General features: G+C 39.5%; 1 protein-coding gene and 1 pseudogene across 2 annotated transcripts in view; both read left to right on the top strand.

Moving 5' to 3' along the window:
* Window positions 1–13,557, top strand: part of RALA (RAS like proto-oncogene A) — a 72,785-nt gene that overhangs the window by 36,280 nt on the left and 22,948 nt on the right. The window lies entirely within an intron of this gene.
* Window positions 1,618–3,621, top strand: LOC122213146 (annotated as a pseudogene).

The following is a 13,557-nucleotide window of genomic DNA, read 5'->3' as shown; positions in this document are numbered from 1 at the left end:
CCTGACGTGGAGCTCGATCCCATAATGCTGGGATCGTGACCTGCGCCAGATCAAGAGTTGGATGCTCAACCAACTGAGCCACCCAGGTGTCCCAGGGACTTGTTTTAAATTACTGTTGTCTGGTCTCTTCTGCCTCCATCGATCCATCGAGAACCCCAGTGGTCTTTATTCCAAATACAATGATGATTTGCTCTGTGGTATCATCCCTGACTCACCTCCTCCCCTTCTCAACTGCCTCTCTTTCTCCCTCACTTCCCCACACAAAGTCTGGGGATGTCTTTGCCCACTTCTTGGCTAGTGTTATAAAACTGGCAACAACAGGTGCACAAAACTTAGTGCCTGGTACAAAGTAGTATGTTCAGTAAATGTTAGCTGTTTTTAGTCTTAGGCCACTATCTATTGAATGAGTCATGAGGTGCCTGCCTGTCTCAGTCAGTTAAGTGTCCGACTTTGGCTTGGCTCATGATCTTGCGGTTCGTGAGTTCAAGCCTCACGTTGGGCTCTGTGCTGACAGCTCAGAGCCTGGAGCCAGCTTTGGATTCTGTGTCTCCCTCTCTCTCTGCCCTTCCCCACTCGCATTGTGTCTCAAAAATAAATAAACATTAAAAAAAATTTTTTTAATAAAGTTCATTTTAAAAAATAATAAAATAAATGAATCATATGAAATTGCTGATTTCTAAGTAAAAAAAGAAATCTAATGTTGGCAGTTTTATGTAGTTCAACTTTATGATAATATGGAGTGATGATTCTTAACCAAGATACAAATTAGAATGATCAGGTCAGCCTTTTACAATATACACTGTCCGCATCCTAGCTCGTTCAGTGAGGATCTTCATGCATGGGTCCTGGGTAAGTGCATTTTTCAAAAGTTCCCCAGATGACTCTAGCGCATACACCTACTAAAACACCTGTGAGAGAATCTTCCCTTCAGGTTGTTTTTCTTTTAATGTACAAGTTCTTTTATACAGACCGGTATGTTTTTCATATAGTCAATTATATAGTCATGAACTGAAACTTTATTTTCATGACTCAACAAATTAGTCATTTTTAACTGTAAGATATGATCAAATCTCAAATTAAGATTTATCAGTACTCAATCTTTGGAAGGAAAATCTAGGTGCTAAAGGATGTTTTCATGATTTTCAAGGAATTTCCAAGTCTTTTTTTCTTTCTTTTCTTTTCTTTTTTTTTTTTTTAATTATGGTTCTTTATTTTTGAGAGGCAGAGAGGGACAGAGCATGAGTTGGGGAGGGGCAGAGAGAGACAGAGACACAGAATTCGAAGCAGGCTCCAGGCTCTGAGCTGTCAGCCCAGAGCCCGACACGGAGCTTGAACCCACGAACCGTGAGATCATGACCTGAACCGAAGTCGGATGCTTAACCACCTGAGCCACCCAGGCGCCCCAACTAAGTAGAATTTAAATAAAAATAAAAATAAAGCCTTGAGTTATATACACAAAGAAAGAAATAAACATAAGCTTAGTCTATTTTCTATATTCGTTGTTAGAGTTTTTAATTAAAAACCGTGATATTTCCTGTCATTTTGCTGTGCCATACGTCTACAGTAAACCGCACAGAGTACGTACCAAATGCTTAATGTGAATGGATGGATGTGTGATGCCGCACACAAGAGCAAGTCAGAATTTCAAAGGTTACTAGTTCGTGTTTTCTTTCTTTCTCTGTTTTGAATGGCTCCCTGTTGCTATTTAAAAAGAACCGGCAGCTGGCCCTCCACTCTGCCTTGCAGTTACCCACTGCCTTCTTGCCACCTGCCCTGGCCCTGCTGTTCTCTGGCTGTGTCCTGTCCAGGGTCGCTACCACCTTCCACCCAGGCCTCACCACTGTGGCCTCTGGCAGAGCCGGCTCCTGGTGGACCCGTATGGAGATGGGGCTCCCAGATCCCATCCTGGGAGTCACAGGAGCCTTTAAGAGAAACACCAACAGCAAACAGATCAGTCTGGGAGTTGGTGCCTACTGAGATGATAATGGAAAGCCTTCTGTGCTCCCTAGTGTCTGGAAGGCAGAGGCCCAGATTGCTGCAAAGTATTTGACAAAGAATACCTTCCCATTGTGAGACTTGCTGAATTTTGTGAGGCACCTGCAGAACTAGCCCTGGGTGAGAACAGCAAAACGTTGAAAAGTAACTGGTATGTCACCATGCAGACTGTTTCTGAAACTGGGGCCTTGAAGATTGGAGCCAGTTTTCTGCAAAGATTTTTTTTAAGTTCAGCTGAGCTGCCTTTCTGCCCGAACGCTTCTGAGGAAATCACACGCCCATCTTCAGGGACACTGGCCTGCGGCTACATGGTTAATCAGTACTCTAACCCCAAGACGTGCAGCTTTGACTTCACAGGCGCTAAAGAGGACGTTTCGAAAATGCCACAGCAAAGCGTCCTTCTCCTGCATACCCGTGCCCACAGCCCCACGGAAGAGGACTCTTGCCCCAAGCATTGGAAGGATAGAGCAACAGTGGTGAAGAAAAACAATCTCTTTGCATTCCTCGACATGGCCTATTTACCAAGGCTTTGCCAGGGATGATGGCAACAAGGATGCCTGGGCTGTATGCACTTCACTGAACAGGGCATTCATGTTTGTCTCTGCTAATCCTATACCAAGAACATGGCTTATTTGGTGAGTGTGTGGGAGCGTTCACTGTAGTCGGGAAAGATGCTGATGAAGCCTACAGGGTGGGGTCACGGTTGAAGATTTTGATCTGTCTGGTGCATTCCAACCTTCCAATCAGTGGAGCACGGATTGCCTCGACCATCCTGACCAGCCCTGACCTGCAGTAACCATGGTTGCAGGAAGTAAAAGGCATGGCCAACCACGTCATTAGCGTGCAGACTCAGCTGGTCTCCCTCCTCAAGAAGGAGGGCTCCTGCCACAACTGGTAGCACATTGCTGACCAGATGGGCATGTTTGGTTTCACAGGACTAAAGCTCGAGCAGGTGGAGAGGCTGACCGAGGAGTTCTCCATCTCCCTGACAAATGATCACCTCAGGCAACGTGGACTACCTTGTCCATGCCACTTACTAGGTCACCAAGTAATTTCCCTGGTTAGAGGGAACAAAGACCACCTTCCTGTCTACAGCCTCTGTGGTTGTGAGATTCACACAGAGGAAGAAGGAGGGTGGATGGTGGTGAGCAAGTCATTTCTTTCAACCACAGTACTTAACACTCAACCATTGAATGTGTTTTTCAGAAAAGAACATGTAGTGAAATGGGGCAGAGGCATCTGTGGCTGGTGTCTGAAACTTTGTGGCTCAAAACCAAACTCCTGCTCATCCTTTAATTCCAGTGTTCCAAAAGAGTGTACATGTGCAAGATAGAGCCCCCAAAAAACCTGTCGATCACGCCAGTGCAATAGATCAGGAGCTTTAACAGAAGCACCTTTTGGTGTTGGGGGCACCTCTGTAGCTCTAGAATGAGAAGAGCACCTACAAGAGGCATTGTGGGAAGACCTAGTTCTAACATGAGCAGTCAGCCCTGTGTTTGTCCTCTGGTGATGGGACAAGCTTATCAACAGACCTCGTTCCAGAAACCGTGTTTCATGAACTGCTGCCGCTGCAGTGAGGAAAATAAAAGATGTTGTTTCCTGTCTTATTTAAGAAAAATAAGGGGCGCCTGGGTGGCTCAGTCAGTTAAGCGTCCGACTTCGACTCAGGTCGTGATCTCATGGGTCGTGGGTTCGAGCCCCGCATGGGGCTCTGTGCTGACAGCTCGGAGCCAGGAGCCTGCTTCTGATTCTGTGTGTCCCTCCCTTTCTGTCCCTCCCCTGCTCATGCTGTCTCTCTCTGTCTCTCAAAAATAAGTAAATGTAAAAAAAAAAAAAAAAAAAAAAAGTAAAGAAAAAGAAAAAAGGCCTTTCTTTTTAATACTTTCAGACATTTTGATGTTGCTCTCTTCTCCCTTATTATTGCTGTTCTTTTCCTGAGGCACAGAGATCTATAACTAGCCTAGATTTTCATCCTATTCTGCTGCTTGATGGACTGTCAGCCCCATCCTATAGGATTGACTTATTTGAAGAAGTGCATAATTTACTTCTCATCCCATACCCTCACTTTCCTTATCAAAGAATAGCATGGAAGAGGTAACTGCACTGGATTTCAGCATCCTCTTTAGTGATTGTCTCCAGACGGGATGTTGCCTCTGCCCAGTTGGACCCCTTAACTTCATTCAGTGCAGTTGTGCAGTGTCTCATCTCACGTCACGAGTGGGCAATGCAGGGCAGAGTCAGGAAAGAGGGTATCTGGGCTCTGGTTTTAACCTTTTGTGTGCCGCCAACTGGGCTCAGGCTTCACCCTTTGGAAAGATAACCACTATCTGCTCCAATCATGTAGACTTATTGAACCCTGGTTTCTCTCTTAAAATAAAGTTACTGCAGACCCCCCCTCCAAATAAAAATAAATGAAAAGAATTGGCTACCGTATTTCCACAAAATAGAAACTCAGCGAGTGGTCTATTATAGAGCTGTTGTGGAGATTAGTTGGTACAAAGGGAATTTCTCTTTATTGCTGTAGAGTTCATCTTTAGCTTTAAGTTACTGATTTATAAAAATAGTTTCAGTACTTAATTTGCAGAGCATGACGGATCAATATGTCCCTTTATAAATTCTTAGTTTTAGCTAAGCTGTCCCAATGCTATAAAGAAAACATTAGAAAAAAAAATCATATCAACACTTTTCTATAGCAGTGAAGACCACTGGCTGACCTCTTTTTTTCTTTCTGTGTGATTACTTGGTCACTTATATCAGGAAACCTATTTATTCTTAAAATTGATACTGAAAATTGATAATTGATACTGAATACTTAAAATTGATTGCATTCTTTAAAACTGAGGTTTATCTTAACTAGACTCTTTAGTTGAGATTTTCGAAGTTCCTGAACTTGAAATATTTGGGATTCCAAATAAGTCAACTGAAGATTTTAACTCATTTGTACTGAAAGCCAATAGACTGACTCCTCTGTGTCCCCAACTTCCTGTGACATGACAGAGGAAAATAAAATTTATAAACAGAAATTTGTAAACTCACAAGCACTGAGAGTAGGAGCAGATGGAATGGCCATGAGCAAAGCAGAGACTTTCCAGGTTTTAGAAGGCAGGAAACAGATGGCACTGATGGGTGGGCCAGGGTGGAGGAAGCCCCGGTCCAGCATACCCATGAGGAGAGGCTGCGAGAGGAATCTATGCTTTCAGGAGGAACCGAGCAGAAGAGATGATAGGACATGATATTATGATTGTATGCATTAAGAGCCAACTAGACATCCTACCCATACACCCTACCCATACAAATGCTGCAACAACATTGGTTCCCATGCTAATTTTGGAAATCTGCTTTCGAAAAAAGTTTCTTTTTAAACTCTCAGCCTGAGGAGGATTAGGAGTTGCAGTGAAAGTGTTAGTGACACATGGTAAACTCTCCTTGTTTTGATATTTGAAGAAGAATCCAACCTGTCGACCTGTTCCTTGCCCACGAACGTTGAAGGAAACACACCCATTAAAATGACAGTGAACATGGAGTCTTTGACTTCTCCAGATCTGTAATGGGAAGTAGATCTCTCCACCACTGGAGGAAACCTGCTGTGGTGGACTGGGGAAGCTAGAGGAAAGAAAGCCTAGTCAGTGGTGACTTGGAATTATAAATGAATTAACAATTATGAATTAACAATTCACAAAATAACCAAATACATAGAAAAAAATTCACCCTCCTCCTGTAATCAAAGATGGAATTAGAAATAACAATGAGATCTTTTTCCTAATATGTAATTAGCAGATTTTTTTAAAGAATACCAATTGCCTAATAGGAATGTTGTGAACAATTATACAGAACTTTTGAAAAGCAGTTGGACATTATGCCTGATAAACCTTAAACAATCCATTCATTCAATTTCTGTTTCTTATGGAAACAGCATGAAAAGCATTTTAAACATAGAAATAGATGGTCATTAATTGTTACACTGAATAATTCTGAACGGCTGTCATGTCTTACACGACTCAGTAAGTGAACTGCTGCACATGCACAAAATGACATACTAAATAGCCATTAAGAATTACAGCTATGAGGTCAACAAAACAACACAGAAAAACAAGTATGACTTAAGTGGAAAGGGATGCAGAAGGCAAACTTGTGTTATAACTTAACCTCCTCCCCACCATGTCTCTGTACTTCATGGTAAAATCCTTGAAGTTGGGGATCCTGACTTACCTATGTGCCCACCCACTCCTGCCCTCCAATGCCTAGCACAATACCTGACTCTGAATAATTCTGTGTTGACTCAGAAGACGGGCATAGGAAAAAGAAACAGGAAGCGAAATAATAAGCCAAAAGATCAGAGAAGCCACTTTACAAAGAGAGAGCTAACTTACTAGTGAAAAATGCATTAAAAAGTGGAATTTAACAGATGTCTTCATGTAAACTTTGATGCCTTAAAAATATTTCATGTGCTAGTGGGGCACCTGGGTGGCGTCATCGGTTGAGCGCCTGACTCTTGATCATCAGGTCATGATCTTGAGGTTTGTGGTTTCAGGCCCTATGTCGGGCTCTATGCTATCCCTGCTTGAGATGCTCTCTCTCCCTCTCTCTACCCCTAGCTGCTTGCACAGATGCATGTACTCTCTCTCTCTCTCTCTGTCTCTCAAAATAAATATTTAAAAAATATATTTTATGTGCTTATGACTGTTTACTGTTAAACTTTTTGTCAATATTTCTTCTAATGTCTAAGTTTGATCTAAGCCTTACTTAGTTGAATAATTTTTAAGCTGGATAATTCAGACAGGATTAGTTCAATTATTTTTTCTGGTTGCATTTTTTTTAATTAGCAAAGCTTTCATAGACAATATGAAGTTCCTAAATATATCAAGAAGAAACTGAGAGTGTATATACACTAATTTATAGCTCATACACAGTAGAACCTAAAGCAGGTATAACTTATCCAAATTATACTTTTTTTTTAGATCACTAAGCATCCAGACTCTGAGTATTATTTCTTCATGCAGTTTTGTACCTGGTAAATTGAGTAAAAACATTTAATTTATTTAATTTTCAATTAAGGAACATATTCACATGTTTCACAATTCAAATGGTTACTGTTATTTATCCTCCCAGAGTTAGCATAGGAATATAGAAGCAAAATGTATATTCTTTATAAGTATTAACAATTTAATGTTTTTCTAAAGTACATAATCTTATTTTAAAAGCACACTTAGGGGTTAAAAGACAAATGTGAAAATAGCCATCGATAGTAGTTTATAGGTTTTTTTTACTCTTTTACCTTTCGGGTTTCACCCTGTTACTTATTTCTCGGCATTACTGAAATCAAGTCATAATGTGCTAACAAAACTACTGGGGCCAGAGTGAGAAAACCTCTTATATTTCAGCTATACAATCTTAGATTCAATTTTTAAATTATTTTGAACTATTAAAGTGATTTCCATCATTTCCTTGCATGAACTCTTCTCACCACCTACCCTTACCCCACAAAAGGCTGTTGCTTCTTCTTTTCCTTACCCATGTCCATCCACTCTAGTCAGAGAGTTAAGTAATTTGGCTTGAACTTCCCCTCTCCTTCACCCCACACATCTAATAGGTCCCCATATTGGTTGAGTCTTTTCCCTTAGTGTCTCTTGAATTCATCAGCACCTCCCTAGTCCACACTCAAGTCACCATGGCCCTGTAGGCTTCTAGCTGTTCTCCCTTCTGAGTCATAGTCTCTCGCTTAAAAACTCCTGGTGGTTCTCCACTGCTTTGAGGACAAAAATCATTACATTCCTGGTACATAAGGTTCTGTTTCTGGCCCTTTTTACTTCTTACAGCTTTATCTCCAACCATGGCTCCCAGGTTCACCTGGTCTACTATTGCTTTGTCTTTCAAGTCTTCGCTTAGCCATCACTTCCTCATTTGTTCTAGAAAATTTTTGTTAGTTTTAACTGTGGCAAGGGTTTTACCTTTGTGCTGCTGTTAGTAATTTTGCCCTGAATGGGGGCTGAATATATGCTGCATTAAAGGTACTATCTTCTAAAAAGATGCGTAGGGGCAGTTCAGGTGATGATCTCGTGGTTCAGGCTGTCTGCTTTTAGCACAGCGCCTGCTTCGGATCCTCTGTCCCCATCTCTCTCTGCCTCTCCCTTGCTCACATGTGCACTTTCTGTCTGTTTCTCTCTCTCAAAAATAAACATTTAAAACTAAATAAAAAGATGCTTATCGTACATACGCTGTTTTATTCATGTTAACATTGGCTTTACAAACAAGCTGACGCCCAAGGAGATAAAGTAATTCAAGCCTTTGTGATTTTAGGTCTGTGCTTTGATATCTGACAACGTGTCGGGCAAGTCATGTAAATAACTTTTACTATTCAGACAAGGCAAAATGTTAAGCCATCTTTAAGCAGTTTCCAGCTACTGTAACCTTAAAATAGTATTACTTTCCTTAGTTCAGTCTTTATTATAATTTTGTGTTCTTGTTATTCAGTGAAGCTTGAATAGTTGGAAAATATTATGTTGTTCCATCTCAAAAATAAAACAGTGTTGCAGGGACTTTCTAACTTTGAATGCTGCTCATATAGAGCTTAATTGTATTCTTCAAAATGAAGGAAGACTTTAGGGTGTCAGTTGCTATTAACGTTGTTTCACCTGGACTTCCTTCCACCTTCTCTTTTTAATAATGACTAATTAATAAAGTTTTGTTTATAAATATTAAAAACAATAGTTTTTTTGTCACTTAAAATTTGTCAAAGATTTATTGGGATTCCAAAAGCATGAAACAAAACTGTGATAAATTGGACTTCGCCAAAATAAAAGCTTCTCTTCAAAAAACATGTAAAGAAAATGAAAAGATAAGCCACAGACTAGGAGAAAATATTTTCTGGTAAAAAAAAAATTTTGTTCCAGAAAATATAAAGAACTCTTACAACTCACTAAAAAAAATTTTTTTTTAAATGGGCAAAAGATTTGAACACCAAAGACCTATATAGATGGCAGATAACCACATGAAAGGATGCTTAACATGGTTAGTAATTAGGAAAGTGCAAATTACAACCACAATGAAATACTAATGCTGATGTCCTAGACTGCCTAGATGATGACAGTACCCTATGTAAAGCAACTGGAAATCGCCTACTTGTTAGTGGAAATGCAGAAAGGTACACCACTTGGAAAACATATTTAAACAAACGTACCATGCAGTTTAGCAATCCCACTCTTAGGTATTTACCCAAAAGAAGTGCGCAGTGAGGCGGAGGAGGGGGGGGGGGGATACACACACACACACACACACACACACACACACACACACACACAGAGACTTGTATATGAATGTGTATAGCTTCTTCATCTTTAAAATTTTTTAAATGAAATAACCCAAATAAATGTGAATAGGTAACCAAATTGTGCTATTTCCAGACAGTTGAATACCATCCAACGTTAAAAAAAAAAAGGTATATGCACTTCTGGTACATGTATAACAATATGGATGTATCTCAGAAGCCATAGCTGAGTAAAAGAAACCAGGCACAAAAAGCTACGTACAATATGATCAATTTATATAACATTCTGAAAAAGACAATAGGAACTGAAATTGGATCAATGGCTGCCAAGGGATGGGGTCATGGGGGGATATTGACTGCAGGGGGGTCAGAAGTACATTTTAGGGGTGATGGAAACGTTAGGGATCTTGACTGTGGTAGTGGTCACTTGACTACATTTATCAAAACTCATTGAAAAGATGATTTTATTGTATGTATACCAAACTGCCTTTCAAAAAAAAGCCAGTTTTCAACATCAGAAATTACCTTCACAGGGACATCTGGGTGGCTCAATGAGATAATAAGCGTCCAACTCTTGGTTTTGGCTCAGGTCATGATCTCATGGTTCCTGAGTTCAAGCCCTGTGTTGGGCTCTATGCTGACAGCTTGGGATCCTGTCTCTGCCCCTCCCCTGCTTGCACTCTCTCTGCTCGTTCTCTCTCTCTCTCTCTCTCTCTCTCTCAAAATAAATAAACTTAAAAAAAATTACCTTCACAAATTTCAGGGTAAAGAAAACTCTAGAAGATAGATCAGATGACTCCTAAATCAGGTCCTTAGTCTTTTGATTCAGTGGTGGTGTTTTTTTATTGTGAATACATTTTCGTATATTAAAAGTTAATAGTCTTTTATTATCAAAATTTTGTTACCAGTGTACAATCTTCTTGCCCCAAAACAAGATCTATCTTCATTTATTTGAGTCACCCTTTATAAAGTTACCTAAATACATTATTTAATTGTCTTCATGTATATCTTACACAGTTTGTGTTCATTTCATTCTCTGTTATGTACTCTTTGTGAGTGCTCTTGTAAATCGAGTCTTTTCTTCCACTCTCTGTATATATTGTTGTTGTTGTTGTTAGACATTTGGTTTCCACTTTTTGGCTACTGTGAAGAAAACTATGAACATTCTTGTACAAGTATTTTTGTGGACAGATGTTTTCATATCACTTGAGTAAAATGTAGGAGAACTTTGGGTTATAGGGTATGTGTTATGTTTACCTTTTTGAGAAATTGCCATTTTTCAGAATGATTATACCATTTTTATACTCCCACCAGCAAGGCATGAGAGTTCTAAAAGTTCAACATCCTTTCCTACATTCAATGTGGAGTCTAATTTTAGCTATTGTAGTGGGCATAAAGTAGTGTATCCTTGTGACTTTCATTTGAATGTCCTTCTGATATTGAGCAACTTTTTATGAACTTTTTGGACAAAGAAATATCTTTTATGAAGTGTTTATGAAGCTCAAGTATTTTGCCCAGTTTTTATTGGGTTGTTTATATATATATATTTTTTAATGTTTATTTATTTTTGAGAGAGAGAGAGACAGAGCACAAGTAGGGGAGGGGCAGAGAGAGAGGGAGACACAGAATCTGAAGCAGGCTCCAGGCTCTGAGCTGTCAGCATAGAGCCCGATGCAGGGCTCGAACCCACGAACTGCGAGATCATGACCTGAGCCAAAGTCGGAGGCTTAACCAACTGAGCCACTCAGGTACCCCTGGGTTGCTTATATTTTTATTATTAATTTGTTAGAGTTATTTATATATTTTGGATGCAAGTCCTTTGACAATATTTTCTCCCAGCCTGTGGCTTACCTTTTAATTTTCTCATCAGTCCCTTTTGATGAGTAGAGGATTTTAGTTTTGATAGTCCAGTTTTTCAGTTCTTTCTTTTGTACTTCATATTTTTTGTGTCCTCTCTAAAAAATCTTTTTTTCCCTCAGAGTCTCAAAGATACTTTTCTGTTTTTTGAAGACTATATGTTAGCTTTACATTTGAGTCTATCATACATATCAAATTAATTTTTTGGCACAGGGTGAGAAATGAGTAGAGGTTCTTTTCCTCCTAAGGTTTATGCAATTTTTCCAGGACTATTTGTTGAAAAGATTGTCATTTCCCCCATTTAATTGCTTTGGCCCCTTCTTCCATTATACATTCTAACCGTTTATTTGAAAAGAAATTCATTCTTTATACAACATATTTGGTATAGAACCATTTACCCTTTGAAATCTCTTTTTGATAGCAATTTTGCAGTTGATTCCTTTGGCCTAAGTATGAAATCGTATTATCAGTTAATAATGATCATTTGCTCCTTATTTCTCTTTCTGATGTCATCAGATGCCACTTCCAGAACAATGCCAAAGAGTGGTGATAGTGGACATTCTTATTCCTGAAAAAAGCATTAATGGAAATGCTTTTATTTTATGAAGCACAATGATACTTTTAGGGTGTGGGCTTTAAGGTAGCCAGTTTCTATATTAAGTGAGTACCAATAAATTTCTACTTTATTAAGGTTTTTATGAGCAGCAGACTTTGGATTTTACAAATAGTATAGGCTTTATACAGATAATAATATGATTATTTTCTTCTATCAATTTGAGGAATTCTATTGACTTCTTAAAATATAAAGCTATTCTTACAATATCTGGTTGAATTCTACTTGGTCACTTTGGTTTATTCTTTTAATATGCTGGATTCTATATGGTAACATTTTTTATTTAGAATTTTTGCACTGTATTCACATGATAGATCAGTTAATCTACATTTCCTTTATTATCTCTTTGTTAGAACTTTATGAATGTTAAGCTAGCTCTCTGAGGAGGATTTGGAAGCTTTTTCCATACTCTGGAGCATTAAACACTATTGATAATACCTGTGCTTTATTTAAATGGCTGGAAAAATTGGGGCGCCTGGGTGGCTCAGTCGGTTGAGCTTCCGACTGTGGCTTAGGTCATGATCTCACTGTCTGTGAGTTAGAGCCCCGCGTCAGGCTCTGTGCTGACAGCTCAGAGCCTGGAGCCTGCTTCGGATTCTGTGTCTCCCTCTCTGTCTCTGACCCTCCCCCATTCATGTTCTCTCTCTGTCTCAAAAACAAATAAACATTAAGAAAAAAAATTTTGGGGGGACGCCTGGGTGGCTCAGTCAGTTAAGCGGCCGACTTCGGCTCAAGTCATGATCTCGTGGTCCATGAGTTCAAGCCCCGCGTCGGGCTCTGTGCCTACAGCTCAGAGCCTGGAGCCTGTTTCAGATTCTGTGTCTCCCTCTCTCTGACCCTCCCCCGTTCATGCTGTGTGTCTCTCTCTGTCTCAAAAATAAATAAACGTTAAAAAATAAAAATAAAAAAAAGATGTTAAAAAAGAAAAAAAAGGGGCGCCTGGGTGGCTCAGTCAGTTAAGCATCTGACTTCGGCTCAGGTCATGATCTCGCGGTATGTGAGTTCAAGCCCCGCGTCGGGCTCTGTGCTGACTGCTCAGAGTCTGGAGCCTGTTTCAGATTCTGTGTCTCCCTCTCTCTCTGACCCTCCCCCGTTCATGCTCTGTCTCTCTCTGTCTCAAAAATAAATAAATGTTAAAAAAAAAATTAAAAAAAAATTTTTTTAATTAAAAAATAAAATAAAATAAATGGCTGGAAAAATATACCAATATTGTTATTTGTGCCTGGTAATAAACCTAAGTAGTCTTAAAAAAAAAAAAAAAAAACTCTTTCAAAAAGGAATAGTGTATCTTGTTTCCTTGGTCAGGTATATTCTAATTCTTCTGAAATTGTTAATTTTATAATAAATTCCTTGGAATTTTTTATTGAGCAGATACTGTTAATGCAGATAGGGAGTGCCATGGGTGAGTTGTTGTATGAAATACTTTATATTCTGAGAGTGAGTCACTAATTTGGCCTCTACCTACATGTGATTAGTAATGGTTTGATAGGAACTGAACTTCTGGTGATCATAAACTTTTAATGCACTATTGAAATAGGAGGGGAAGTAAATGATTCATTTAATCTCTTTATTGACAAAGAATCTCTCATTAAGAACTTTTACCAGTCAGAGGGGCACCTGGGTAGCTCTGTTGGTTAAGCAATCGACTTCAGCTCAGGTCATGATCCCACAGCTCCTGGGTTCGAGCCCAGCGTCCAGCTCTGTGCTGACAGCTCAGAGCCTGGAGCCTGCTTCAGATTCTGTGTCTCCCTCTCTCTCTGCCCCTCCCCTGCTCATGCTGTCTCTCTCTATGAAAATAATAAATAAACATTAAAAAAAAATTTTTTTA

The sequence above is a fragment of the Panthera leo genome, chromosome A2 (assembly GCF_018350215.1).
Source record: "Panthera leo isolate Ple1 chromosome A2, P.leo_Ple1_pat1.1, whole genome shotgun sequence".
Taxonomy (NCBI): Eukaryota; Metazoa; Chordata; class Mammalia; order Carnivora; family Felidae; genus Panthera; species Panthera leo.
The sequence above is the reverse complement of the archived record's forward strand: the minus strand, read 5'-3'. Positions and strand labels throughout refer to the sequence as shown.